The 14,013-nt window shown below is 43.1% G+C and overlaps 1 protein-coding gene across 3 annotated transcripts in view; it reads left to right on the top strand.

The window, feature by feature from the left end:
- LOC124121998 (monocarboxylate transporter 13-like) overlaps window positions 1–14,013 on the top strand; it is a 49,130-nt gene that overhangs the window by 419 nt on the left and 34,698 nt on the right. For 2 of the 3 annotated variants that reach the window (XM_048393997.1, XM_048393996.1), the window contains exon 1: window positions 13,886–13,983. The exons of the other annotated variant lie outside the window; for it this stretch is intronic. The gene's annotated coding sequence lies outside the window, so the exon portion shown is untranslated. Of the gene's footprint in view, window positions 1–13,885; window positions 13,984–14,013 lie in introns of those variants that run through there. 3 annotated transcript variants of the gene reach the window in all.

The raw sequence follows: 14,013 nt of genomic DNA, 5'->3' as shown, positions 1-14,013 counted from the left end.
GCTTAACCAGGAGTCTACTAATATATATTAATGTGTATCCATCAATTTTGCATATATAGCAAAATCTGAATAATATGGATCTAAATATGGCATAGTGTGTGTTTTATATGGATGTGGGTTACGTATTCGTAATGTATACAGCTGTCAGTGAAAACCTAGCCGATCATGAGTGAACAGACCATCTAATTATGGACCTCGACGAAACAGGGATGACGTAAATACGATATTTTTGGACAACGTGACACAGATTCTACATGGATGATTTAATGCATGGGTGCATATTAATTTACAGTTTATATAACCATGTTGAACTCCTTCCTATCGATTATTCTACCTGTACTTATGCCGAACAATGCACGGGCAATTCCCGCTGATATAACCATGTAATCTCTTCGCTTGATGCATTGACATAGGTGTGAAATTGGTCCCGCGTTCGCTAAAACACACCCTGGCCGATGAAAACAACGCGACACCTTTGTGTGGTCATTTGTCGGCTGGAGGGTTTGTAGGCGCTTGATTACGTGATTATCTCCCTTTACCCATCCCCATCACCCGACCCCCAAGTTGACCCCTAGTTGAACCTCTGACCTTTCTTGTAGGTAGATAGATAAGCCAGTCAGTGCTGGTCTGCTAAAACCACGCTCTGTATTCCTGGGAACTATATTTCGTGTTACAGCACCATTTTTCATACTGAGTTGAACACTATACATATGGAGTTAATCCCGTTAGTCTGGATCTGGTTGGTTGGTTGCTTTGTTGTTTAACCCTGCAGGCGGCATTATTCCAGCTTTTTGAAGGCGGTCTGTAAATAATCATGTCTGGACCGCACAATCCAGTGATTTATATCATGAGCATCGATCCACGCAATTGGGATCGATGACATGCATCAACCAAGTCAGCGAGCCTTACCACCCGATCCCGTTAGTCGCCTCTGACGACAAGCATAGTCGCCTTTTACGGGGTTGCTGAAGACCTATTCTACCCCGGATCTTCTCGGGTCCGATTGTCTGGAAGCGTCCTCAGTGAAGTCGTCCGGTTTAACGAATTTCCAGATTAACGAATGTTTGTTTTGTATTGTTCTTTGTGGGAAAGCTGACATTCCCGAGACAGATGTGTTTGCCAGATGTCATAAATTATGCGCTGACAGTTCGTTGTTCTCCCGTGACACATGACATGGTACTTATCATGTATATACCGATCATCACTTGGCTGTTCTCATTCCACCTTGAGTACAGAGCAAGAGTCTACATCGAAACGTATGCAATGAACTAGACTAACATTTAGTCTCTGAAATCTTATATTACACAATATCCTTCTTGACTCTAAAAATAAAAAATATTCCCTATGCTGATTTGTGGAATAGAGCTAGCTTGAGCTGGCTAAACTTGCTTTTGTATGCATTTCTAGATGATTATTTTTTCATAAAATAAATATATTCCACGATCATGGTGCAGGACTAGCAATGAACCAGAATTGCCATCTATAAATTGTACGTTTTCTTGTTAACACCACAGACGTACAGACGTCTCTGTTTCCACTTTATGACCGTTATTCCACGGTTACATGTGATGTAAACCTCCATTTTGCCCTTCCTTACCACAGTGTACTCTATGACCCTAGACGCGGAGTCTGCTATGGGTCATCCAGGTACGTTATCCCGAGTGCAGCACGCGCACAATATGTATCTGTAAACAACACCCGCATCCGGTTTCGTAGTCCTGCACCATGACCGTGGAATATATTTATTTTATGAAAAAAAAATAATCTAGAAATGCATACAAAAGCAAGTCTAGCCAGCTCAAGCTAGCTCTATTCCACATCAGCATAGGGAAAAAAAATAATTTTTAGAGTCAAGAAGGATATTGTGTAATATAAGATTTCAGAGACTAAATGTTAGTCTACCGGTTTCGGAATTAGAGCGAAACAGAAACTAGGAGCACGTTGTAAGTCTAGTTCTATCGACCTATCTTCAATAACAATATTACATAATCCCGTGAAGATCCGGGTTAGAATTGGTCTTCAGCAACCCATGTCGTAAGAGGCGGCTATGCTTGACGTTAGAGGCGACTAACGGGATCAGGAGGTCAGGCTCGCTGACTTGGTTGATGCATGTCATCGTATCCCAATTGCGTGGATCGATGCTCACGATGTCAATCAGTGTATTGTGTGGTCCAGACTCGTATTATATACAGACCGCCGTCAAATAGCTGGAATATTGCTGAGTGCGGCGTTAAACAAACAACAAACAAATTATAAAATTAACAATAGGTGGGGAGTGGCTGTGAGATTGGTGTAAGAACTAAGAAAAAATATAGCGGCGTTAAACAGCAAACCTATTACAAGATACACACTTAAAATTATTTTCTTACAAATGCACATCGTCTGACGTGGACTCACACGACGGGTTACTGTTCAATGGGTTCTCTGACTTTTAAATGTGGGTAGGATACATCAATGCCGTGATCGAGCACGTGATCCACGGACTGAGGTGATGTCATGGGGTACATGTCGTGTTTCAGACACTGCGAGTAATATGTAATATGATGTCTACAAACAGGCTTGTCTGCACCAAGCCGGCCTCATTAACCCACAGGAAAGATTCAGAGATTACTGGGAATACTGACTCATATTACCGGCGAGAGAAAACAAGAAACCAAACAAGAAAACAACAAGCACAAAAGTGCACGCTGGCTTCCAAACTCGTGTCAAGTAGTGTCACAATAACGGTATCCATGGGTTCATTCCTCACCGAAAATGTTTGACAAGATTGTTAATTGTATTTGGTTGTTTGTAATTTCGAATTGTTGGAACTGGAATCCTATTTTAATTATCCAGTTTAACGGCTTATATAGCATTGCATGTCCCCGTCAGGAAACACACAGCCCAACTCTGGTAATAAGGTGTTACACGTTGCACTGGGCGTCACACGCTTGTGTACAGCGATGGGTGATCACAGACAGCACGATCGCCACGCGTGTTGTACAATAACAAGCGGAAACTACCTGTGTATGCATCTTTCCTTATGTAATTGTATAGCTGTTGATATTGTTCATCAAAGATGGTGAAAAAAGGACACCAAACACGAACATTGACAACCGTGATGAACATTGATGCCTGTGATGAAGATTGACACTCTTGATGAACAATGACACCTGTGATGAACAATGACACCCGTGATGAACAATGACACCTATGATGAACAATGACACCTATGATGAACAATGACACCTGGAATGAACATTGCCACCTGGAATAAACATTGACACCTGGGATGAACAATTGAACCAATCATGAACATTGACGCCTGTGATGAACATTAACACCGGTGAAGAACAATGACACCTATGATGAGCAGTGACGCCCGTGATGAACAATGACACCTGTGATGAACAATGACACCTGGGATGAACAACGGAACCAATCATGAACATTAACGCCTGTGATGAACATTAACACCAGTGAAGAACAATGACACCTATGATGAGCTGTGACACTCGTGATGAACAATGACACCTGTGATGAACAATGGAACCAATCATAAACATTGACACCTGTGATGAGCAGTGACACCTGTGAAGAACAATAACACCTATGATGAGCAGTGACACCTGTGATGTAAAAAGACACCCGTGGTGAACAATGGCACCCATGATGAACAATGGCACCCGTGATAAACATTGATACCTGTGATGAGCAGTGATACCCGTGATGAACAATGACACCTGTGATAAACAATGACACCCGTGATGAACAATGACACCTTTGATGAACAATGACACCCGTGATGAACAATGACACCTTTGATGAACAATGACACCCGTGATGAACAATGACACCCGTGATGAACAAAGACACCTGGAATGAACATTGACACCTGGGATGAACAATGGAACCAATCATGAACATTGACGCCTGTGATGAACATTAACACCGGTGAAGAACAATGACACTTATGATGAGCAGTGACACCCGTGATGAACAATGATACCTGGAATGAACATTGACACCTGGGATGAACAATGGAACCAATCATGAACATTGACGCCTGTGATGAACAATGGAACCAATGATGAACATTGATGCCTGTGATGAACAATGGAACCAATCATGAACATTGACGCCTGTGATGAACATTAACACCGGTGAAGAACAATGACACCTATGATGAGCAGTGACACCCGTGATGAACAATGACACCTGTGATGAACAATGGAACCAATCATGAACATTGACACCTGTGATGAACATAAACACCTGTGAAGAACAATGACACCTATGATGAGCAGTGACACCCTAGATGAACAATGACACCTGTGATGAACAATGGAACCAATGATGAACATTGACGCCTGTGATGAACAATGGAACCAATCATGAACATTGACGCCTGTGATGAACATTAACACCGGTGAAGAACAATGACACCTATGATGAGCAGTGACACCCGTGATGAACAATGACACCTGTGATGAACAATGACACCCGTGATGAACAATGACACCTTTGATGAACAATGACACCCGTGATGTACAATGACACCTATGATGAACAATGACACCCGTGATGAGTAAAGACACCTGGAATGAACATTGACACCTGGGATGAACAATGGAACCAATCATGAACATTGACGCCTGTGATGAACATTAACACCGGTGAAGAACAATGACACTTATGATGAGCAGTGACACCCGTGATGAACAATGACACCTGTGATAAACAATGACACCCGTGATGAACAATGACACCTTTGATGAACAATGACACCCGTGATGAACAATGACACCTTTGATGAACAATGACACCCGTGATGAACAATGACACCCGTGATGAACAAAGACACCTGGAATGAACATTGACACCTGGGATGAACAATGGAACCAATCATGAACATTGACGCCTGTGATGAACATTAACACCGGTGAAGAACAATGACACTTATGATGAGCAGTGACACCCGTGATGAACAATGATACCTGGAATGAACATTGACACCTGGGATGAACAATGGAACCAATCATGAACATTGACGCCTGTGATGAACAATGGAACCAATGATGAACATTGACGCCTGTGATGAACAATGGAACCAATCATGAACATTGACGCCTGTGATGAACATTAACACCGGTGAAGAACAATGACACCTATGATGAACAATGACACCCGTGATGAACAATGACACCTATGATGAACAATGACACCTATGATGAACAATGACACCTGGAATGAACATTGCCACCTGGAATAAACATTGACACCTGGGATGAACAATTGAACCAATCATGAACATTGACGCCTGTGATGAACATTAACACCGGTGAAGAACAATGACACCTATGATGAGCAGTGACGCCCGTGATGAACAATGACACCTGTGATGAACAATGACACCTGGGATGAACAACGGAACCAATCATGAACATTAACGCCTGTGATGAACATTAACACCAGTGAAGAACAATGACACCTATGATGAGCTGTGACACTCGTGATGAACAATGACACCTGTGATGAACAATGGAACCAATCATAAACATTGACACCTGTGATGAGCAGTGACACCTGTGAAGAACAATAACACCTATGATGAGCAGTGACACCTGTGATGTAAAAAGACACCCGTGGTGAACAATGGCACCCATGATGAACAATGGCACCCGTGATAAACATTGATACCTGTGATGAGCAGTGATACCCGTGATGAACAATGACACCTGTGATAAACAATGACACCCGTGATGAACAATGACACCTTTGATGAACAATGACACCCGTGATGAACAATGACACCTTTGATGAACAATGACACCCGTGATGAACAATGACACCCGTGATGAACAAAGACACCTGGAATGAACATTGACACCTGGGATGAACAATGGAACCAATCATGAACATTGACGCCTGTGATGAACATTAACACCGGTGAAGAACAATGACACTTATGATGAGCAGTGACACCCGTGATGAACAATGATACCTGGAATGAACATTGACACCTGGGATGAACAATGAAACCAATCATGAACATTGACGCCTGTGATGAACAATGGAACCAATGATGAACATTGATGCCTGTGATGAACAATGGAACCAATCATGAACATTGACGCCTGTGATGAACATTAACACCGGTGAAGAACAATGACACCTATGATGAGCAGTGACACCCGTGATGAACAATGACACCTGTGATGAACAATGGAACCAATCATGAACATTGACACCTGTGATGAACATAAACACCTGTGAAGAACAATGACACCTATGATGAGCAGTGACACCCTAGATGAACAATGACACCTGTGATGAACAATGGAACCAATGATGAACATTGACGCCTGTGATGAACAATGGAACCAATCATGAACATTGACGCCTGTGATGAACATTAACACCGGTGAAGAACAATGACACCTATGATGAGCAGTGACACCCGTGATGAACAATGACACCTGTGATGAACAATGACACCCGTGATGAACAATGACACCTTTGATGAACAATGCCACCCGTGATGTACAATGACACCTATGATGAACAATGACACCCGTGATGAGTAAAGACACCTGGAATGAACATTGACACCTGGGATGAACAATGGAACCAATCATGAACATTGACGCCTGTGATGAACATTAACACCGGTGAAGAACAATGACACTTATGATGAGCAGTGACACCCGTGATGAACAATGACACCTGTGATAAACAATGACACCCGTGATGAACAATGACACCTTTGATGAACAATGACACCCGTGATGAACAATGACACCTTTGATGAACAATGACACCCGTGATGAACAATGACACCCGTGATGAACAAAGACACCTGGAATGAACATTGACACCTGGGATGAACAATGGAACCAATCATGAACATTGACGCCTGTGATGAACATTAACACCGGTGAAGAACAATGACACTTATGATGAGCAGTGACACCCGTGATGAACAATGATACCTGGAATGAACATTGACACCTGGGATGAACAATGGAACCAATCATGAACATTGACGCCTGTGATGAACAATGGAACCAATGATGAACATTGACGCCTGTGATGAACAATGGAACCAATCATGAACATTGACGCCTGTGATGAACATTAACACCGGTGAAGAACAATGACACCTATGATGAGCAGTGACACCCGTGATGAACAATGACACCTGTGATGAACAATGGAACCAATCATGAACATTGACACCTGTGATGAACATAAACACCTGTGAAGAACAATGACACCTATGATGAGCAGTGACACCCTAGATGAACAATGACACCTGTGATGAACAATGGAACCAATGATGAACATTGACGCCTGTGATGAACAATGGAACCAATCATGAACATTGACGCCTGTGATGAACATTAACACCGGTGAAGAACAATGACACCTATGATGAGCAGTGACACCCGTGATGAACAATGACACCTGTGATGAACAATGACACCCGTGATGAACAATGACACCTTTGATGAACAATGACACCCGTGATGTACAATGACACCTATGATGAACAATGACACCCGTGATGAGTAAAGACACCTGGAATGAACATTGACACCTGGGATGAACAATGGAACCAATCATGAACATTGACGCCTGTGATGAACATTAACACCGGTGAAGAACAATGACACTTATGATGAGCAGTGACACCCGTGATGAACAATGACACCTGTGATGAACAATGACACCTGGGATGAACAATGACACCCGTGATGAACAATGACACCTTTGATGAACAATGACACCCGTGATGAACAATGACATCTATGATGAACAATGACACCCGTGATGAACAAAGACACCTGGAATGAACATTGACACGTGGGATGAACAATGGAACCAATCATGAACATTGACGCCTGTGATGAACATTAACACCGGTGAAGAACAATGACACTTATGATGAGCAGTGACACCCGTGATGAACAATGATACCTGGAATGAACAATGGAACCAATCATGAACATTGACGCCTGTGATGAACATTAACACCTGTGAAGAACAATGACACCTATGATGAGCAGTGACACCCTAGATGAACAATGACACCTGTGATGAACATTAACACCGGTGAAGAACATTGACACCTATGATGAGCAGTGACACCCGTGATGAACAATGACACCTTTGATGAACAATGACACCCGTGATGAACAATGACACCTATGATGAACAATGACACCCGTGATGAACAAAGACACCTGGAATGAACATTGACACCTGGGATGAACAATGGAACCAATCATGAACATTGACGCCTGTGATGAACAATGGAACCAATCATGAACATTAACACCGGTGAAGAACAATGATACTTATGATGAGCAGTGACACCCGTGATGAACAATGATACCTGGAATGAACAATGGAACCAATCATGAACATTGACGCCTGTGATGAACAATGGAACCAATCATGAACATTGACGCCTGTGATGAACATTAACACCGGTGAAGAACAATGACACCTATGATGAGCAGTGACACCCTAGATGAACAATGACACCTGTGATGAACAATGGAACCAATGATGAACATTGACGCCTGTGATGAACATTAACACCGGTGAAGAACAATGACACCTATGATGAGCAGTGACACCCGTGATGAACAATGACACCTGTGATGAACAATGGAACCAATCATGAACATTGACGCCTGTGATGAACAATGGAACCAATCATGAACATTGACGCCCGTGATGAACATTAACACCTGTGAAGAACAATGACACCTATGATGAGCAGTGACACCCGTGATGAACATTGACACCTGTGATGAACAATGGAACCAATCATGAACATTGACACCTGTGATGAGCAGTGACACCAGTGAAGAACAATGACACCTATGATGAGCATTGACATCCGTGATGAACGATGACACCTGGAATGAACAGTGACACCCGTGATGAACAATAACACCTTTGATTAACAATGACACCCGTGATGAACATTGACACATGTGATGAACAATGACACCCATGATGAACAATGAGACCCGTGATGAACAATGACACCTGTGATGAACAATGACACCCATGATGAACAATGGCACCCGTGATGAACAATGACACCTGTGGTGTAAAAAGACACCCGTGGTGAACAATGGCACCCATGATGAACAATGGCACCCGTGATGAACAATGACACCTGTGATGAACAATGACACCCGTGATGAACAATGACACTTGTGATGTAAAAAGACACCCGTGGTGAACAATGGCACCCATGATGAACAATGGCACCCGTGATGAACATTGATACCTGTGATGAGCAGTGACACCCGTGATTAACAATGACACCCCTGGTGAACAATGGCACCCATGATGAACAATGGCACCCGTGATGAACATTGATACCTGTGATGAGCAGTGACACCCGTGATTAACAATGACACCCCTGGTGAACAATGGCACCCATGATGAACAATGGCACCCGTGATGAACATTGATACCTGGGATGAACAATGACACCTATGATGAGCAGTGACACCTATGATGAACAATGACGCCTGGGATGAGCAGTGACGCCTGGAATGAACATTGACACCTGTGATGAACAATGACACCCGTGATGAACAATGACACCTGTGATGAACAATGGAACAATCATGAACATTGACACCCGTGATGAACATTGACACCCGTGATGAACAATGGAACAATCATGAACAATGACACCTATGATGAACAATGACACATATGATGAACAATGACAAATATGATGAACAATATCACCTGTTCTGAATATTGACACCATATGAGGTAATGAAGAATGACAACTTTGGTGAACAGTGTTTGTTGTCTATCACAACTGACATTACGTAAACTTTTCATGTCATTCACATATTGTTGTTCATTGTTAATCACAGCTGGCCTGTCATCTAATAGTTCTCATCATTGACCACAAAGTCAATTAACACAATTGTCTCGCTCGAGCGATTTTACGCCGCTTCGACGTCATTCCCCGGAGAGGACTGTTAAGTGGTCCGGCCATTCCGATTGACTGGAACACATCATACACTGTGTTAAACCCGACCAAGCGATGAGGGACGAACGACTTCACGATAACAAACGCCTCGGCGTGAAAATTTCGAATATGACTTCGTACTGCGGTTTTTGCTTTAGTTTTTTGCCCAATCAGTAATAGTGCTGTCTTATCGTGACCCGCTGTCGATCAAACACAACGAGTATTGTAGGCGGAAAACGTCGTCTGTAGCCCGGGCCTTGACCAATGAAAAAAAGTATCCAACTCAAGACTAGATTATCTCAGATCTAGGACACAGCATTGTACTGGGTTTCTAATTGATTTATTTTCGATTTTGTAGATGTATATTTTTTTATAAGATCATTTTATTTCAGGGACTGTATGTTAGTGGGGGCACGGGTGGCCCAGTCGTCTAAGGCGCCACGATTCGCTGTGCAGAATTGCGTCCCTTGGGCACGCAAGAAACCTATGGTTGTGGGTTCGAATCCCGGTTCGCCCCGATTATGTTTCTAGGTTTGTCAGCACCATACCCGTGCTCGTTGGTTTCACCGAAGTGGTAAACGTCTGAGACCTGCATCACTTCGGGCTTTCCTCCCACATTAAGCTGACACGCCGCCATATAACTGGAATATTGTTAAAAACGGCGTTAAACCCAACTCACTCACTCACTGTATGTTAGTATAGTATGGCGGCATACGATGGGTCAGGTTAAAATGGTACTACTGTTTGTAGTACTCGTTCAGCTTCTACTCCAACTACTGCAACCGCTACAACCACTACAACTACTGCTGCTACTTCTGCGAAAACTACTACCACCGCTACTGCTACCACTACTTCTACCAACTCCTAATTTGCTTGTTGTCAAACGCCGCACTCTACACCATTCCAGCCATGTGACGGCGGTCTGTAAACAATCGTGTCTGATCCAGACAATCCAGTGATTGGCATCATGAGCATCGATCTACGCAATTGGGATACGATGACATGCATCAACCAAGTCAGCGAGCCTGACCACCCGATCCCGTTAGTCGCCTTTTACGACAATGAAAGTCGCACCTTACGACAAGCATGGGTTGCTGAAGACCAATTGTAACTCGGATCGTCATGGCTGACTACTACTGCTTCTACTGCTGCTGCTGCTGCTGGTCAGTTTTTAAACACACCGATGTTCTACTAACTGAGATACAGAGCACTCGTGTCTCCGGGAGGAGTGCAATCTCTCACGTAACAGTAAACAGCTGTTGGCATACAGACCCGATTCCTTGATAAGCCATGGACACCACCCGACCGACGACATCCAGTACATGTCAAATAGAGGCTGCCATAAACTGGTTCCACACTTGGTTTGCGCAGCAAGTCCACCGCGTTTAACCAACAGAAAGCGGCACAAATGGTAAACATGTGTATCATATCCAGTTACGGGTGCGCATGCGTCTTTACAAATCTAACTACACATGAAGACATGCACGCTCATCAAAAGGCAATCTCATTAAAATCATATCTTAGTGTTCGCCACACAAAGATCGGAGGAAATCCCATGACAGATTTGATTCTAATGAGATTGTTTGTTTTGGAAGATAAAAAATATTAGCTACTGATTTGCTGATGTTAATATGGCGCTATTCTTTTTCATTCCATACCGAGGACCAGTAAAACTTTGATTTGTCGTCCAATCGCAGCATCCGTTACATGGGCGACCAACTATCTAATCGTTCAGATAGACAGGAGCCCAGTCAAAGGTTGCCATTGCGATGTCTTGATGACAGAAGTACGCAAGTAGGCCTCGTTTATCCAGACTTGTTCCACGTGGTCCTCATTTATCCAGACTTGTTCCACGTGGTCCTCGTTTATCCAGACTTGTTCCACGTGGTTTCATTTATAAGGAATGTGGAAACCTTAGCAAGCAAACGTCATAGATGATGCTAGTCCCAAAAGAATGGAACGGGATGTCACACTCGGTGCCTTGGCTGCAGCCTGTCCCCGTGACGTGGATCATGGCTCATAATATTCATCACTGGATTGTGTGGCCTAGACCATGTTCGGGCCGCCAGTGTATACTGATGGAAACGTTTGAGTGAGTGAGTATGGTTTTACGCCGCTTTTAGCAATATTACTGCAATATCACGGCGGGGGACATCAGAAATGGGCTTCACACATTGTACCCATGTCGAGAATCGAACTGGGTCTTCAGCGTGACAAGCGAACGCTTTAACCACCAGGCTACCCGACCGCCCCGGAAGCGTTTGATGAACAATGAAAATATAGGGAAATAAGCTTTACTGTCAGTAAGTTTGAAATAGCGGGCATACAAATTCAACACATGTCAGAATCAAATGTTGAGATGTGTTTGTGTGCAAAGTTTTCCATCCTACAATCAACAATTGTATATAACATTAACTAGGTTTGCAAATCATTACAAATTAATGCACATCAATTACAATGACAGTGCACAATAGTGTGGTGTATATGCAATGGCTAAATAGAATATGAGAGCAGTCGAAATGATAATTACTAGAATAATAATCACCTCGCCTCAACAGTGGTCAAGCTTCGAGATAGGTCTGGGCTGAACACCAGGGTGAAAAGCTGGTCATGATGTAATGTCAGATGAAATGCGAGATGAGACGGGGACGCACGTCTAACCAGCATCAAGCACTTTCTACAGAGTGCCAGACCAGTCCAGTGTCACTTGAACATCACAGAATATTCCACATGGTTTTTAGTCACGATATGGCTGAAATATTGCCGATGTGACTATAAACATTAACTCACTCACTCACTCACATCCCACATGTTTCTATAACGCTTGACTTCAATCCATGCTATTCCGAAAGTTTACAGATTATTCGAGCATCTAAATATAACAATTGCATCACCACTGCTTACAATAAATAGGACCCGTGAATATCTGGGATAAAATAGGTCTTCAGCAACCCACGCCTACCGTAAAAGGCGACTATGTTTGTCGTAAGAGGCGACAAACGGGATCGGGTGGTCAGGCTCGCTGACTTGGTTGAGGCATGTCATCGATCCCAATTGTGCGGATCGATGCTCATGATATTAATCACTGGATTGTGTGGTCCAGACTCGATTATTTACAGACCGCCGTAATATAGCTGGACTATTGCTGAGTGCGGCGTTAAACAACAAACCAACCAACATTAGATAGTACTACCTTCCTGACAACTAATCATTGTCCAAATACAATGCTATGAACTTCAACCGAATCTCAACGTAAACGATGTAATACATTTACAACCATTGTTCAAGAATAAATCATACTGCCATAGAACACCTCATTCATTTCCATCAGTATATATAGCTGGTATATAAAGTCTGACATTAATAGTGTTGAACATTCTGCGTCAAAGTGGGGTATTCGAGTTAAAAATGCGACATGAATATCTCAGTGGACGTATAGAACCTGCGTTATTCGCGACAAGTACAATCAGCCACACACACGCGCACGCACACACACACACACACACAAAAACACACACACACAAAAACACACACACACAAAAACACGCGCGCGCGCACACACAAAACAAACACACGCACACACAAAACAAATACATACACAAACACACACACACACACACACACACACACACACACACACACACACACACACACAAAACACACACACACACACACAAAACACATACAGACTCACTCCCAAACGCGACGTTACAATCTCACTAATATGTGCATATATATAGTTGCCAGGCAACAAAACAAATATGATATGCTGGTGATATAAAATGATATGGTGAAGCTTAGCACTTTTTTTGCTTCGTCTTGACGGCCACCGACTAAAGACCGACCTGTTGACAAGTTTGAAAATAACCCTTTTCTCGGTCAACATGTGACTTAATCAAATCACGTGACTCCTGCAGCACGTTATGGTCGGCCATGGTGTATGTGGGTCACTCCTACTACGCCGCGAGTAGATACGGTCACTCGGCCAGGTAAGCTGTAAAGTTGATTGTGTGTATTAT

This window comes from Haliotis rufescens, unplaced genomic scaffold, assembly GCF_023055435.1.
Source record: "Haliotis rufescens isolate VD_foot unplaced genomic scaffold, xgHalRufe1.0.p SCAF_126, whole genome shotgun sequence".
Taxonomy (NCBI): Eukaryota; Metazoa; Mollusca; class Gastropoda; order Lepetellida; family Haliotidae; genus Haliotis; species Haliotis rufescens.
This window is presented reverse-complemented; position numbering and strand designations above follow the sequence as displayed.